A 16,195-nucleotide genomic window follows, 5' to 3' on the forward strand; every position below is an offset into this window, starting at 1 on the left:
TTTATCAGCCATTTGCAAAGATATTTCAGTAGGTGTCAACTTATTCAAATCAAGTCTACGATATAAAGAGAGAGGCATAACACTGGCTCCAAGATCACATAAAGCAGTTTTAACATAGTTTCTTTTAATGGAGCATGGTATAGTGGGTGAACCTGGATCTCCAAGTTTCTTTGGTATTCCACCTTTAAAAGTATAATTAGCAAGCATGGTGGAAATTTCAGCTTCCGGTATCTTTCTTTCATTAGTAACAATTTCATTCATGTACTTAGCATAAGGATTCATTTTGAGCATATCAGTTAATCGCATACGCAAAAAGATAGGTCTAATCATTTCAGCAAAGCGCTCAAAATCCTCAACATCCTTTTTCTTGGATGGTTTGGGAGGAAAAGGCATGGGTTTTTGAACCCTTGGTTCTCTTTCTTTACCGTGTTTCCTAGCAACAAAGTCTCTCTTATCATGACATTGATTCTTTGATTGTGGGTTATCAAGATCAACGGCAGGTTCAATTTCTATATCATTATCATTGCTAGGTTGATCATCAGCATGAACATTATCATTAACATTATCACTAGTTTCATGTTCATTACTAGATTGTGTTTCGGCATCAGAAATAGAAATATCATTTGGATTCTCAGGTGTTTCAGTAATGGGTTCACTAGAAGCATGCAAAGTCCTATCATTTTTCTTTTTCTTCCTTTTAGAAGGACTAGGTGCATCTATATTATTTCTCTGAGAATCTTGCTCAATTCTCATAGGGTGGCCTTCAGGATACAAAGGTTCCTGAATCATTCTACCAGTTCTAGTAGCCACTCTAACATCATAATCATTATTCTTACTATTCAATTCATTGAGAAAATCATTTTGAGCTTTAAGTACTTGTTCTACTTGAGCTGTAACCATAGAAGCATGTTTACTAATAAGTTTAAGTTCACCTTTAACATTAGCCATATACTCACCCAAGTGTTCAAGCATATCAGCACTGTGTTTTAATTCTCTAACAAAATAAGCATTGAAATCTTCTTGCTTAACCATAAATTTATCAAACTCATCTAAGCATGGGCTAGCAAACTTAGTAAATGGGATTTCAGCTTTATCATATCTATAGAGAGAATTTACCTTTACTACCTGTGTCGGGTTATCAAGACCATGTGTTTCTTCAATAGGTGATGGATTAAAACCATATATTTCTTCAATAGGCGGTAAATTAAGACCATGTATTTCTTCAATAGGAGGTAAATTCTTAACATCTTCAGCTTTAATACCCTTTTATTTCACGGATTTCTTTGCCTCTTGCATATCCTCAGGGCTGAGAAATAGAACACCTCTCTTCCTCGGAGTTGGTTTAGGAATAGGCTCAGGAAGTGTCCAATTATTTTCATTAGTCAACATATTATTCAATAGAATTTCAGTTTCATCTAGTGTTCTTTCCCTGAAAACAGAACCAGCACAACTATCCAGGTAATCTCTGGAAGCATCGGTTAGTCCATTATAAAAGATATCAAGTATATCATTTTTCTTAAGAGGATGATCGGGCAAAGCATTAAGTAATTGGAGAAGCCTCCCCCAAGCTTGTGGGAGACTCTCTTCTTCAATTTGCACAAAATTATATATATCCCTTAAAGCAGCTTGTTTCTTATGAGCACGGAAATATTTAGCAGAGAAGTAATAAATCATATCCTGGGGACTACACACACAACCATGATCAAGGGAATTAAACCATATCTTAGCATAACCCTTTAATGAGAACGAAAATATTTGAAGGATATAAAAGTAGCGAGTTCTCTCATCATTAGTGAACAGAGTGGCTATATCATTTAATTTAGTAAGATGTGCCACAACAGTTTCAGATTCATAGCCATAAAAAGGATCAGATTCAACCAACGTAATTATATCAGGATCAACAGAGAATTCACAATCCTTATCAGTAACACAGATAGGTGAAGTAGCAAAAGCAGAGTCAGGTTTCATTCTAGCATTAAGGGATTCCTGCTTCCACTTAGCTAATAACCTCTTTAGATCATATCTATCATTGCAAGCTAAAATAGCTCTAGCAGATTCTTCATCCAGAACATAACCCTTAGGCCCAATAGGAAATTCATATTTATTAGGGGGAGACTCATCATCATCACTTCCGTCAATATTATCAGTTTCAATAATTTCATTCTCTCTAACCCTAGCAAGTTGTTCATCAAGAAATTCACCAAGTGGCATAGTAGTATCAAGCGTGGAAGTAGTTTCATCATAAGTATCATGCATAGCAGAAGTGGCATCATCAATAACATGTGACATATCAGAATCAATAGCAGAAGCAGGCTTAGGTGTCGCAAGATTACTCAAAACAGAAGGTGAATCAAGTGCAGAGCTAGATGGCAGTTCCTTACCTCCCCTCGTAGTTGAGGGTTAAATATTGGTTCTTGGATCTTTCAAGTTCTTCATAATGATAAGCAGATATATATCCCAAGTGACTCAAATAATAGAGCTATGCTCCCCGGCAACAGCGCCAGAAAATAGTCTTGATAACCCACAAGTATAGGGGATCACAACAGTTTTTGAGGGTAGAGTATTCAACCCAAATTTATTGATTCGACACAAGGGGAGCCAAAGAATATTCTCAAGTATTAACAGCTGAGTTGTGAATTCAACCACACCTGGAAACTTAATATCTGCAGCAAAGTATTTAGTAGCAAATTAATATGATAGTAGTGGTAACTGTAGCAAAAGTAGCGTTTTTGGTATTTTGTAGTGACGATGGCAATAGCAATGGAAGAGTAAATAAGCGAAGAACAATATATGGAAAGCTCGTAGGCAATGGATTGGAGATAGAGAATTATGCCGGATGTGGTTCATCATGTAACAGTCATAACCTAGGGTGACACAGAACTAGCTACAATTCATCAATGTAATGTGGGCATGTATTCCGAATATAGTCATACGTGCTTATGGAAAAGAACTTGCATGACATCTTTTGTCCTACCCTCCCGTGGCAGCGTGGTCCTAGTGGAAACTAAGGGATATTAAGGCCTCCTTTTAATAGAGTACTAGACCAAAGCATTAACACATAGTGAATACATGAACTCCTCAAACTACGGTCATCACCTGGAGTGGTCCCAATTATTGTCACTTCGGGGTTGCCGGATCATAACACATAGTAGGTGACTATAGAATTGCAAGATAGGATCAAGAAATCTCATATATTGATGAAAACATAATAGGTTCAGATCTGAAATCATGGCACTTGGGCCCTAGTGACAAGCATTAAGCATAGCAAAGTCATAGCAACATCATTCTCGGAACATAGTGGACACTAGGGATCAAACCCTAACAAAACTAACTCGATTACATGATAAATCTCATCCAACCCATCACCGTCCAGCAAGCCTACGATGGAATTACTCAGGCACGGCGGTGAGCATCATGAAATTGGTGATGGAGGATGGTTGATGATGATGATGGCGACGGATTCCCCTCTCTAGAGCCCCGTACGGACTCCAGATCAGCCCTCCCGAGAGGTTTTAGGGCTTGGCAGTGGCTCCGTATCGTAAAATGCGATGAATCCTTCTCCTTTATTTTTCCCCGAAAGCAAATATATAGAGTTGGAGTTGAGGTTGGAGGAGCTCGAGGGGGCCCACGAGGTAGGGTGGCGCGCCCTGGGGGGCAGGCGCGCCCCCACCCTCGTGGCTAGGGTGTGGGCCCCTGGTCTTCATCTTTTGCAAGGATTTTCTTATTATTTCCAAAAATATGTTCCGTGAATTTTCAGGTCATTCCGAGAACTTTTGTTTCTGCACATAAATAACCCCATGGCAATTCTGCTGAAAACAGCGTCAGTCTGGGTTAGTTCCATTCAAGTCATGCAAGTTAGAGTCCAAAACAAGGGCAAAAGTGTTTGGAAAAGTAGATACGACGGAGACATATCATCCTTCACCTCAAAAGGATTGGGCTACCTAGCTGCACTTTTGTTACGATTATCGTTACTTGCTCGTTACAAATTATCTTGCTATTAAACTACTCCGCTACTTACAATTTCAGCACTTGTAGACAATACCTTACCGGAAATAACTTGTCATTTCCTTCTTCTCCTCACTGGTTCGGCAATCTTAATTATAGAAAAGAGCTATAATTGACCCCCTATACTTGTGGATCATCACTGGGCCGTACCGGGCCGTCGATGGAGCCACGCCACGGGTCGCAGGTAGGCAAGTCTGGGCACCCCGGTCCCAGAACACCGACAACTTCAAGTGCTCCCCGGAGATGGCAACAAGAAGCACGCCAGCCCCTGCACCTTATAGGGAAAAGGCACCACCAAAATACATGATCCATTCTTGGAGTGATTCCTTGTCGGGGATGGTTGTCTCTGTCCTTTCCTCATCAGGGGTTGGCGTCCATTCTGCAATAAACTCTGCCAATGCCCTGATCTGAATAGTTGAAGGGTTTTCAAACTTCAAACCAAAGCTGGATAACTCCAAAGCCCATTCCACTATTCTGCTAGTTGCCTCAAGGGTTTGGCGTCCATTCTGCAATAAACTCTGCCAATGCCCTGATCTGAATAGTTGAAGGGTTTTCAAACTTCAAACCAAAGCTGGATAACTCCAAAGCCCATTCCACTATTCTGCTAGTTGCCTCAGTGATCTCATGGGCTTGGAAGTAGTGGCGCAGTTTCCTTGAGGCCATAATGAGACCAAAGATCAAATTTGGCACACCAGAGTACCTCGATCTAGCCTCCTGTAACAAGGAGCTGACGAAGTACACTGGGCGCTGCACCACTTTCTTCCTTGCCGTGTCCCTAGGGTTGTTTTCGTTGCCATGCTCACTGCTGTCCTGATCCTTCTCTGACTCTGGTGTTTTCTGTTTTGTTTCTGTCTCATCCATCTCTCGCTGCGCTACCAAAGCCGCACTGAGCACCTGGTTGGTTGCCGCTAAGTATAGCTACGATGGTTCTTGGGGTTTGGGCACAACCAGGGTGGGTATGGATGACATGTAGGCTTTTAACTCTTGTAGAGCTGCATCTGTTTTCGAGGTCCACTTCACAGGCCCTGCCTTCTTCAGAACCTTGACGAAAGGCAGGGCACGCTCGGCAGACTTGGAGATGAATCTGCTCAGCGCGACAACGCATCCCGTCAAGCGCCTACATCCTTAACTGTCCTTGGCGCTTGGATATGGTCAATAGCCTTGATCTTTTCGGGGTTGGCTTCGATCCCCCGATGGGACACGAAGAACCCAAGTAGCTTGCCGGAGGGAACATCGAATACACACTTCTCTAGATTAAGCTTTAGATTGATCTTGCGCAGATTAGCAAATGTTTCTTCCAAAACCTAGATAAGGGTGGCCTTATCCTTGGTTTTGACCATGATATCATCCATATAGGCTTCTATATTTCTATGCGACTGTGGCCTAAAACCGGTCTGGACTGCCCTTGCGAAAGTGGACCCGGCACTCTTTAATCCAAACGGCATGCGGACAAAGCAGTACGTACCACACGGAGTGATGAATGATGTCTTCTCTTCATCTTCCTTGGACATGAAGATCTGATGATATCCGGAGTACGCGTCCAGAAAGGAGAGAAAATCACATCCCGAAGTAGAATCCACGATCTTGTTGATGTGCAGCAAGGGAAATGGGTCCCTCGGGCTAGCCTTGTTGAGGTCTGTGAAATCAATACAAAGCCTCCACTTCCCATTAGCCTTCAAGACCACTACTAGATTTGCTAACCATGTAGGATGCAGTACTCCTCTGATCAAACCAGCTGCCTCCAATTTCATGATCTCTTCGGCAATGAACTGCTGCCTCTCCAAGGCCTGCTTCCATACTTTCTGCTTGATGGGTCGGGCATGTGGGCAGACAGCAAGGTGGTGCTCAATTACCTCCCTGGGAACACCGGGGATATCAGATGGTTGCCAAACAAACACATCAATATTCGCCCGCAGGAAGGCAATGAGCGCCCTTTCCTATTTGTCATCAAGGGTGGCACTGATAGTGAAAGTACCATCAACGCCAGCCAGCCCTGCCAGGACCTTCTTCACTTGGGGTGCAGTAACCTTGGATCTCTTGCTGTTGGAACACTCCAGCACGTTGTCAATGGTTGTTGTGCATTCGGAGGGGGCACGCTTCCCGGACTCCTTGCCGGAGGGCCTGCAATCCCTCTTCTTTCCTTTACTTTCCTTAGCGGGAATTATCGTTGCTGCCGCTTCCGCTGCAACTACATCTTGATATATCTTGTCCACACAGATAATTACATCCTTCTCATCAAATGGGATAGTGAGGACCCCCAGTGGCCCAGGCATTTTCAAGGTGTTGTAAGCATAGTGGGATGCTGCCATGAACTTGGCTAGGTCTGGTCATCCAAGAATCCCATTGTACGGCAGGGGGAGGTCAACCATATCAAGCACAATCTTCTTAGTCCGACAGTTCAACTCTCCCCCAAACTTCACCGGCAACGTAATCTTCCCCTTAGGATGACTCCTGCCAGGATTAACTCCTTGAAACGTGCTGGTGACCTCTAGCTCTTCTTCTCCTATCTAAAGTTTGCTGATAACTGCTGGGGAAATCAGATTCAACCCGGCCCCACCGTCCACTAGCATCTTTGTAACCTTGAGGTTGCGAATTGTTGGGGAGACCAACAACGACAAACACCCTACCACAATGGTGCTATTAGGATGAACCTCTTTGTCAAAGATGATGGGTGTGCGGGACCATTTGAGTGGTTTCCGGGCCTCTGGCACTGGTTCCACAGCATTGACCTCTCGTGCACATCGCTCGAGTTAGCGATGAGAGGTGTGCAAAGATGCACCCCCATCAATGCATAGGGCGTCAGTGGCCTTCTGAAATTCCAGCTCACTAGTTTCCTCTTCATCCCCTCCATCACTAGCATCATCACAGGTTTCCTTCTCTTGGCCCCTGGTGGGCTTTCCTTGGTTCCGAAAGGGTCTACAGGGGCGATTTGCTTCACCAACCGGCCCTTACTGCCAGCAGCATTCTGACCTTTCTCCTTGTCACGCTTATCGTACTCTGCCCTCTGCTTCTTGACCAGTTGCTCAACACGATAACACTCCTGAAGGACATGGCCTTTGGTTCGGTGGATCTTTTAGTACGGCCCATCGCCTTTCCCAACTTTTTCGGCGGCAGTGGCTTCCCGGTAGGCAGTGCATGCGACATCTTCCTTGCCGGGGCTCAACCTTGGCCTTCTTGCCGGTACTAGGCATGCCCAATCCTTCCACAATCATTACTGCCTTATCCCTTGGCTTCTTATTGCGCTTCTTTCCCTTCTTCCGACTAGTTGATTCATCTTCATCTTCTGAATCAACATTAATGCAATGTTCTTCTCTGGGCAACTTCCTTCCTTCTTCCATCCGGGTGCATTTATCCACCAACGTATATAGTTCTTTCACAGTCTTGAGCAACCGCACGTTCATTTTGGAACGAATGTGGCGGTTGCACACATTGGACTAGAAAGCTCCTACAATAGCTGCCGAATGGATATTTGGAACATTTCTATGAACTTTACAAAATCTCTGCAAATACTTACGGAGAGTTTCTCCTTCCTTCTACTGGAGAATCTATAGGTCACTGGGCCTGCCGGGCTCTTGGTGGCCACCAGTGAAGGCACTGATGAACTCGTGGCACAAGTTTGCCCATAACGAAGTGGATTTCTCCGACAGATGCATCAGCCAAGAACTCACATTGGACTTGAGGGCCAAAGCGAAGTAGTTGGCGAAGACCTTCTCATCTCTTCCCCCGGCAGCCTGAACAACGATGGTGTAGATGCTTAGAAACTCTGCCGGGTTCAGCCTCTTGTCGTACTTCTCAGGTATCTCTGGCTTGAATGTGCGAACGGACGGCCAATGGACTTGCCGCAACTCTCATGTAAAGGCAGGGCAGCTGACCTCGAAAGGCAGGCACCCGCCAACATCGAGCACAGGCTCATCGATGCTAAGGCCGTCGCACCCATCGGTCTGGCGGGGGTCGTTGCAGCGCCGTTCAGCGACGACGCGCGCGTATCCCCGCCGCCTGTCTTCCCGGGTTTGACATTGGCCTGGACGTGCTCGAGGGTGAGAAGAGGCCATCAAGACGTCGTCGGGGTCCTGATTCTGCTATGTCCTCGCCGACTGCCGTGGTGGGGACTGAACCGTGGGGACGGTCCCCTCCGTATGGCCAACAGTGCGGGCGGTGGCTGTCGCTTGGGGAGGTTGCGGTGGGCAAGCTCGTTGTGAGCCCCCAGCTTCGGCAAAATCGTGCAGGCTTTGGATGGTGGCACACCATTCATCCATCTGCTCAGCTGCTAGCGAGAACCTCAGCAATAGCTGAGCTCGTGCCATGGCCTCCATGGCTATGCTTGGCATGGATGTCGATGACGTCGACGACACCATTGCCTCGCTCCTGATGGTGCCAGTGGCGGTGGTGGCGTGCCCACCCTACCGTGGGATGACCATCGGGGCGGCGGGGTCACGCGACGGTGGTTCTTGAAGATCAGTGGCTCCGTTGAGTGCAGAAGTCTGGTTGGCTCGTCCGAGAGGAGGTGCATGTGCCGCGGTCGCTCCCATGGTGGGGGTGACCGTAGGGCGATGGCTCGCCCCGGACCGAGCGTCGTTCCTGCGGCTGTGCTCCTCGGTGAGAGGAGGGGGTGCGAACGGAGTGACCCCCTCGCCCGTACCTTGTAGAGCCTAACCATCGAGACATTGCTAATGTTGTTCTCTTCCGGTAGCCCTGGCCCCCGTGTCGGCCGTGGGGGTGGTGGTAGTGATGCCACTTGCTCCAACCACGTCCCCAACAGCGTCCACATCCTCGTGCATCGGCATTAGAGGCCGCGGGCGGTGGAGCCTTCGAGGTGGATGGATGAGCTAAGTCACCAGATTTATTCTTGAGCGCCATGGTCGATGGCACCGTCGACGATGAAGATGGTGATGAAGATTATGCGTTGCAAACACTTTCAGGTTCGCGCAAGCGAGCCCCCTACCCGGCACGCGAAAGATGTCACGGGATGTCCATGGCCGCCTATGGGACCGAGGTGCCCCTTTACTGGTTCGGCAGGGGGACATCATGTTGCACAAAGAGAAGACCAGCGTACAACAGCGTGGCGGAGAGCACATAAGAAATTTACCCAGGTTCGGGCCACCACAAGGCGTAAGACCCTACTCCTGCTTTGGTGGATTGATGGTGGAGTGAATGTGGTGATGCATAGTACACTTGTCGGGAAGGGTTCGGCTCGGGCCGCAACCACTACGCGCATGTGGTGGCTTTGGGTTTATCAACTTTCAAACCTTCTAACCCCTCCTATGGGTACCATGGGCCTCCTTTTATAGATTAAGGGGTCACCACAATGGCAAAGTAGTCATTATCCACTGATATGATAGCGAACAATGCTATGATACCTAACTCTGCGGGCTGACATGGTGCATTAAATGTGCCGCTTGGTGTCACATCATTGGCCGCCCGGCAAGGCTTACCGGGCTATCATACCAGCTCTGCGTCTGTTTCCTTGACGCGTCACGGGATGAGTGTCATCTGTTGGCTTCTTCTGTAGGAAATAGCTGCCATGTGGCGAACGACTACCACTTAATCATCTTGCGGCTTGACAACACACTGATTGATGAGTGGGTCGTGCTTGAGTGGTTGGTGGGGTGGTTCTACCCCCGCGAGCCCCTAACAGGCCTTGCCGGGGTGCCTCGGTTGCCTGCTCCTTGCGGTGGCCTTGTCCCTTGCCGGGCTCGCCTGCCTAGCATGGAAGGCCCTTCTCTTGCCGATATCTTGTTCTTCTGGCTCGATCTTGGTCTTTTCGGACTGCATGTTGGTTCCTCAAATCTCTTAGTCCTTCAATCTCTGACTTGGGTTAGTGCTTCAATCTTGATCTCGTGCCTGTGCACAATTTGGTAAATAGAATGAGGGTTTGTTGCACCGACAACCTATGATACATCGACCCGTGGCATGACCCAACAGAGGCCCATTCCGGTGAAAAGGCCGACCCATTTGACTTGGTCAAAAGGTAACGGCCCGGCCCATCGAAAGCCTGTTAACGACCTGTTCGTATATAGCCCATTTGTGGCCCACTAACTCCCGACCCGTTATGGCCTATCGGAATTAAGCCTAGTAGCTTCATCTGGGCCATCCAATATGATTCCAGCCCATTGTAACTTCCAATGTATGGCCCATATTGTCTTTCGGCCCATATGAGTCACTTTGTAACTCTAGGCCCATTAAAGGCCCGAGATGAAGCTGGCCCATAATGAACAGTGTATCAATTTATACCCATTAACGACCCATTATTCCGTCGGCCATTTCTATCCCATGTTAACTTTTAGCCTTCTAAGGGCCCATTTATTCTTGGGCTCATCTCTAGAATTCGGTTATTTACGGTCTGTTACTGGCCTTGCTCTGTTTGTGGGCCAAATTCAACATGTGGTTACATTCGGCCTATTTGTGGCCCGTTAACCCATTGGGCTATTGAGGGAGTCCTGGATTAAGGGGTCCTTCGGCGTCCAGCCTGTTGGACATGGGCCGGATTGTTGGGCCATGAAGATACAAGACTAAAGATTCTCTGACCCGTGTCCGGATGGGACTTTCCTTGGCGTGGATGGCAAGCTTGGCATTCGGATATGAAGATTCCTTTCTCTGTAACTGACTTTGTACAACCCTAGTCCCCTCCGGTGTCTATATAAACCGGATGGTTTAGTCTGTAGAGACAATCATAATCATATAGGCTAGACTTCTAGGTTTTTAGCCATTACAATCTCGTGGTAGATCAACTCTTGTAACCCCCATACTCATCAATATTAATCAAGCAGGACGTAGAGTATTATCTCCATCAAGAGGGCCTGAACCTGGGTAAAACTTCGTGTCCCCTGTCTCCTGTTACCATCAACCTCAGACGCACAGTTCGGGACCCCCTACCCGAGATCCACCGGTTTTGACACCGACATTGGTGCTTTCATTGAGAGTTCCACTGTGTCGCCATCAGAAGGTTCGATGGCTTCATCCATCATCTGCAATGATGATGCCCTAGGGGAGGTTTTTGCCCCCGGCCAGATCTTTGTATTCGGTGGTTTCGCACTGCGGGCCAACTCGCTTGGCCATCTGGAGCAGATAGATGATACGTCTCCAACGTATCTATAATTTTTGATTGCTCCATGCTATATTATCTACTGTTTTAGTAATTATTGGGCTTTATTTTCCACTTTGATATTATTTTTTGGACTAACCTATTAACCAGAGGCCCAGCCTAGAATTGCTGTTTTTTGCCTGCTTTAGGGTTTCGAAGAAAAGGAATATCAAACGGAGTCCAAACGGAATGAAACCTTCGGTAACGTGATTTTCTCATCAGATAAGATCCAGGAGACTTGGACCCTCCGTCAAGAAAGCCACGAGGTGGTCACGAGGGTAGGGGCGCGCCCCCCATGCCTCGTGGGCCCCTCGAAGCTCCACCGACATACTTCTTCCTCCTATATATATCCACGTACCCCCAAACGATCGGGGACGGAGCCAAAAACCTAATTCCACCGCCGCAACTTTCTGTATCCACGAGATCCCATCTTGGGGCCTGTTCCGGAGCTCCGCCGGAGGGGGCATCGATCACGGAGGGCTTCTACATCATCATCCAAGACCCTCCGATGAAGTGTGAGTAGTTTACTTCAGACCTACGGGTCCATAGCTAGTAGCTAGATGGCTTCTTCTCTCTTTTTGGATCTCAATACAATGTTCTCCCCCTCTCTCGTGGAGATCTATTCGATGTAATCTTCTTTTTGCGGTGTGTTTGTTGAGACCGATGAATTGTGGGTTTATGATCAAGTCTATCTATGAATAATATTTGAATCTTCTCTGAATTCTTTTATGTATGATTGGTTATCTTTGCAAGTCTCTTCGAATTATCAGTTTGGTTTGGCCTACTAGATTGGTTTTTCTTGCCATGGGAGAAGTGCTTAGCTTTGGGGTCAATCTTGCGGTGTCCTTTCCCAGTGACAGAAGGGGCAGCAAGGCACGTATTGTATTGTTGCCATCAAGGATAACAAGATGGTTTTTTAATCATATTGCATGAAATTATCCCTCTACATCATGTCATCTTGCTTAAGGCGTTACTCTATTTTTAACTTAATACTCTAGATGCATGCTAGATAGCGGTCGATGAGTGGAGTAATAGTAGTAGATGCAGAATCGTTTCGGTCTACTTGTCTCGGACGTGATGCCTATATACATGATCATACCTAGATATTCTCATAACAATGCTCAATTCTGTCAATTGCTCAACATTAATTTGTTCACCCACCGTAGAATACTTATGCTCTTTAGAGAATCCACTAGTGAAACCTATGGCCCCCGGGTCTCTTTCTCATCATATCAATCTCCATCACTTTATTATTGCTTTGCTTTTACTTTATTTAATTTGCATCTCTATACCAAAAATACCAAAAATATTATTTATCATCTCTATCAGATCTCACTTTCGTAAGTGACCGTGAATGGATTGACAACCCCTAAGCGCGTTGGTTGCGTTGAGCTATTGTTTTTCTGTAGGTACGAAGGACTCGAGCGTAGCCTCCTACTGGATTGATACCTTGGTTCTCAAAAACTGAGGGAAATACTTACGCTACTTTGCTGCATCAGCCCTTCCTCTTCGGGGAAATCCAACGCAGTGCTCAAGAGGTAGCAAGAAAAATTTCTGGCGCCGTTGCCGGGGACTCTGCGCAAAAGTCAACATACCAAGTACCCATCACAATCCCTATCTCCCGCATTACATTATTTGCCATTTGCCTCTCGTTTTCCTCTCCCCCACTTCACCTTTGTTGTTTTATTCGCCTTCTCTCTCTCTATCCTCCCTCTCTTTCTCCGTTTGCCTTTTTGACCGTTTGCTTTTTGTTTGCTCGTGTGTCAGTTTGCTAGCTTGTCGTTATGTCAGGTCCTTTACCTTCTGCCTCTATGTCTGAAATTGGGGAAATTATCATCGATATGGACAATAATAATATCATGAAAAATTCTGATGCTCCTGCTAAAGAACCTACCATCTTTCATACAAAAAAAATTTCGTGTTGGTAGTGGTAATATTATTGGAAAAGGAGTTATTCAAGATTTCTTTACTTGTGCCGATGCTTTACCTTCTATGGGAAGTTCTATCCTTCAAAGAACTAGTAGTCTTGCGGACGCTATTGCCATGCTCGTACTTGAACTTGAAAGACAATTCATGCACTTACATCCTTCCATACAAAGGATTTTTCTGGAATTCTCTAATATTGAGCATTCTTCTGTTAAGCGTGCCGCTACTATCTTTTTGGCTCATGAGTTTAGATACATAATAAAAGAAGCCAAAGAAATCTTTGCGCATTATAGGGTAGACGCTTGTCGTCCTCCCATCGAGGCTATCTCTTTGATCAAGTAGAAATAATGCGTTTTCAATCTCTAGACTATGTTGCTTTCAATGAAAATCTTAGAAAAAGGGTTCCTACCAATGTTTTAGTTGATAGAATTTCTGAACTTAATGATTATTTGGCTATTAGAAATAATGAACAAGGATATTCTCTTGAATATAGGCTCACAAAGTTCTGTCAAAAGAATGCTTATAATGATGAATTGGTTGTGCATTATGAAGGCCCAAAGGAGGAACCTATACCTCCCAAGGTTGATCTTGGGGACTTTTGTCCCGTTAAATTTAGCCCTTTTGATTACTTTTGCTTGCCTCAAAGAAAACTTTCTGCCGAACGTAGAGAATATGAAATGAGTTTTAATAATCTATCTTACTATTATGGCAATACCTAGATCTATTCTTGCTTGTTATGCCTAGCTAGGGGCGTTAAACGATAGCGCTTGTTGGGAGGCAACCCAATTTTATTTTTATTCCTTGATTTTTGCTCCTGTTTAGTAATAAATAAATAAATTATTTAGACTCTGTTTTGGTTGTGTTTTTTGTGTTTAATTAGTGTTTGTGCCAAGTAGAACCGTTGGGAAGACTTGGGGAAAGTCTTGTTGAACTTGCTGTAAAAAAGAGAAACTTTAGCGCTCACGAGAACTGCTGTAATTTTTATTTTAAAAGTGCTATTTAGTTAATTCTTTTTGCATATGATTAATAGATAAATTCCTCACGTCCAGAAATTTATTTTAGAATTTTGGGGTTCCAGATCTTTCTCTAGCTACAGATTACTACAGACTGTTCTGTTTTTGACAGATTCTGTTTTTCGTGTGTTGTTTGCTTATTTTGATGAATCTATGGCTAGTAAAATAGTTTATAATCCATAGAGAAGTTGGAATACAGTAGGTATAACACCCATATAAATAAAGAATGAGTTCATTACAGTACCTTGAAGTGGTCTTTTGTTTTCTTTCGCTAACGGAGCTCATGAGATTTTCTACTTTAAGTTTTGTGTTGTGAAGTTTTCAAGTTTTGGGTAAAGATTTGATGGATTATGGAACAAGAAATGGCAAGAGCCTAAGCTTGGGGATGCCCATAGCACCCCCAAGATAATATAAGGACACCTAAAAGCCAAATCTTGGGGATGTCCCGGAAGGCATCCCCTCTTTTGTCTACTTCTATCGGTAACTTTACTTGGAGCTATATTTTTATTCACCACATGATATGTGTTTTGCTTGGAGTGTCTTTTATGATTTGAGTCTTTGCTTATTAGTTTACTACAATCATCCTTGCTGTACACACCTTTTGAGAGAGCCATACATGATTTGGAATTTGATAGAATACTCTATGTGCTTCACTTATATATTTTGAGCTTTATAGTTTTGCTCTAGTGCTTCACTTATATCTTTTAGAGCACGGTGGTGGATTTCTTTTATAAAAACTATTAATCTCTCATGTTTCACTTAGATTATTTGAGAGTCATAATAGCATGGTAATTTTCTTAAAATCCTAATATGCTTGGTATGCAAGATTAATAATAAAACTTTCTTATGAGTACTAAGAAAAGTTTGATGCTTGATGATTGTTTTGAGATATGGAGGTAATAATATCAAAGTCATGCTAGTTGAGTAGTTGTGAAACTGAGAAATACTTGTGTTGAGGTTTGCAAGTCCCGTAGCATGCACATATGGTAAACGTTATGCAACAAATTTGAAACATGAGGTGTTATTTGATTGTCTTCCTTATGAGTGGCGGTCGGGAACGAGCGATGGTCTTTTCCTACCAATCTATCCCCCTAGGAGCATGCGTGTAGTGCCGAGGTTTTTGATGACTTGTAGATTTTTGCAATAACTATGTGAGTTCTTTATGACTAATGTTGAGTCCATGGATTATACGCACTCTCACCCTTCCATCCTTGCTAGCCTCTTCGGTACTATGCATTGCCCTTTCTCACATTGAGAGTTGGCGCAAACTTCGCCGGTGCATCCAAACCCCGTGAGATGATACGCTCTTTCACACATAAACCTCCTTATATCTTCCTCAAAACAGCCACCATACCTACCTATTATGGCATTTCCATAGCCATTCCAAGATATATTGCCATGCAACTTTCCATCATTCCATTCATCATGACACTTTCATCATTGTCATATTGCTTAGCATGATCATGTAGTTGACATAGTATTTTTGGCAAAGCCACCATTCATAATTCTTTCATACATGTCACTCTTGGTTCATTGCATATCCCGGTACACCGCCGGAGGCATTCATATAGAGTCATCTTTGTTCTAGTATCGAGTTGTAATCATTGAGTTGTAAATAAATAGAAGTGTGATGATCATCATTATTAGAACATTGTCCCAAGTGAGGAATATAAAAAAAAGAGGAAGCCATTAAAAAAGAGAAGGCCCCAAAAAAAGAAAGGCCATAAAAAAAGAAAAGGCCCAAAAAAATGAGAGAAAAAGAGAGAAGGGACAATGTTACTATCCTTTTACCACACTTGTGCTTCAAAGTAGCACCATGATCTTCATAGTAGAGAGTCTCTCATGTTATCACCTTCATATACAAGTGGGAATTTTTCATTTTAGAACTTGGCTTTTATATTTCAACAATGGGCCTCCTCAAGTGCCCTAGGTCTTCGTGAGCAAGCAAGTTGGATGCACACCCACTAGTTTCTTTTGTTGAGCTTTCATAAATTTATAGCTCTAGTGCATCCGTTGCATGGCAATCCCTACTCCTTGCCTTAAAATCAATCGGTGGGCATCTCCATAGCCCATTGATTAGCCTCGTTGATGTGAGACTTTCTCCCTTTTTGTCTTCTCCACATAACCCCCCTCCATTATATTCTATTCCATCCATAGTGCTATGTCCATG

The sequence above is a fragment of the Triticum aestivum genome, chromosome 3A (genome assembly GCF_018294505.1).
Source record: "Triticum aestivum cultivar Chinese Spring chromosome 3A, IWGSC CS RefSeq v2.1, whole genome shotgun sequence".
Taxonomy (NCBI): domain Eukaryota; kingdom Viridiplantae; phylum Streptophyta; class Magnoliopsida; order Poales; family Poaceae; genus Triticum; species Triticum aestivum.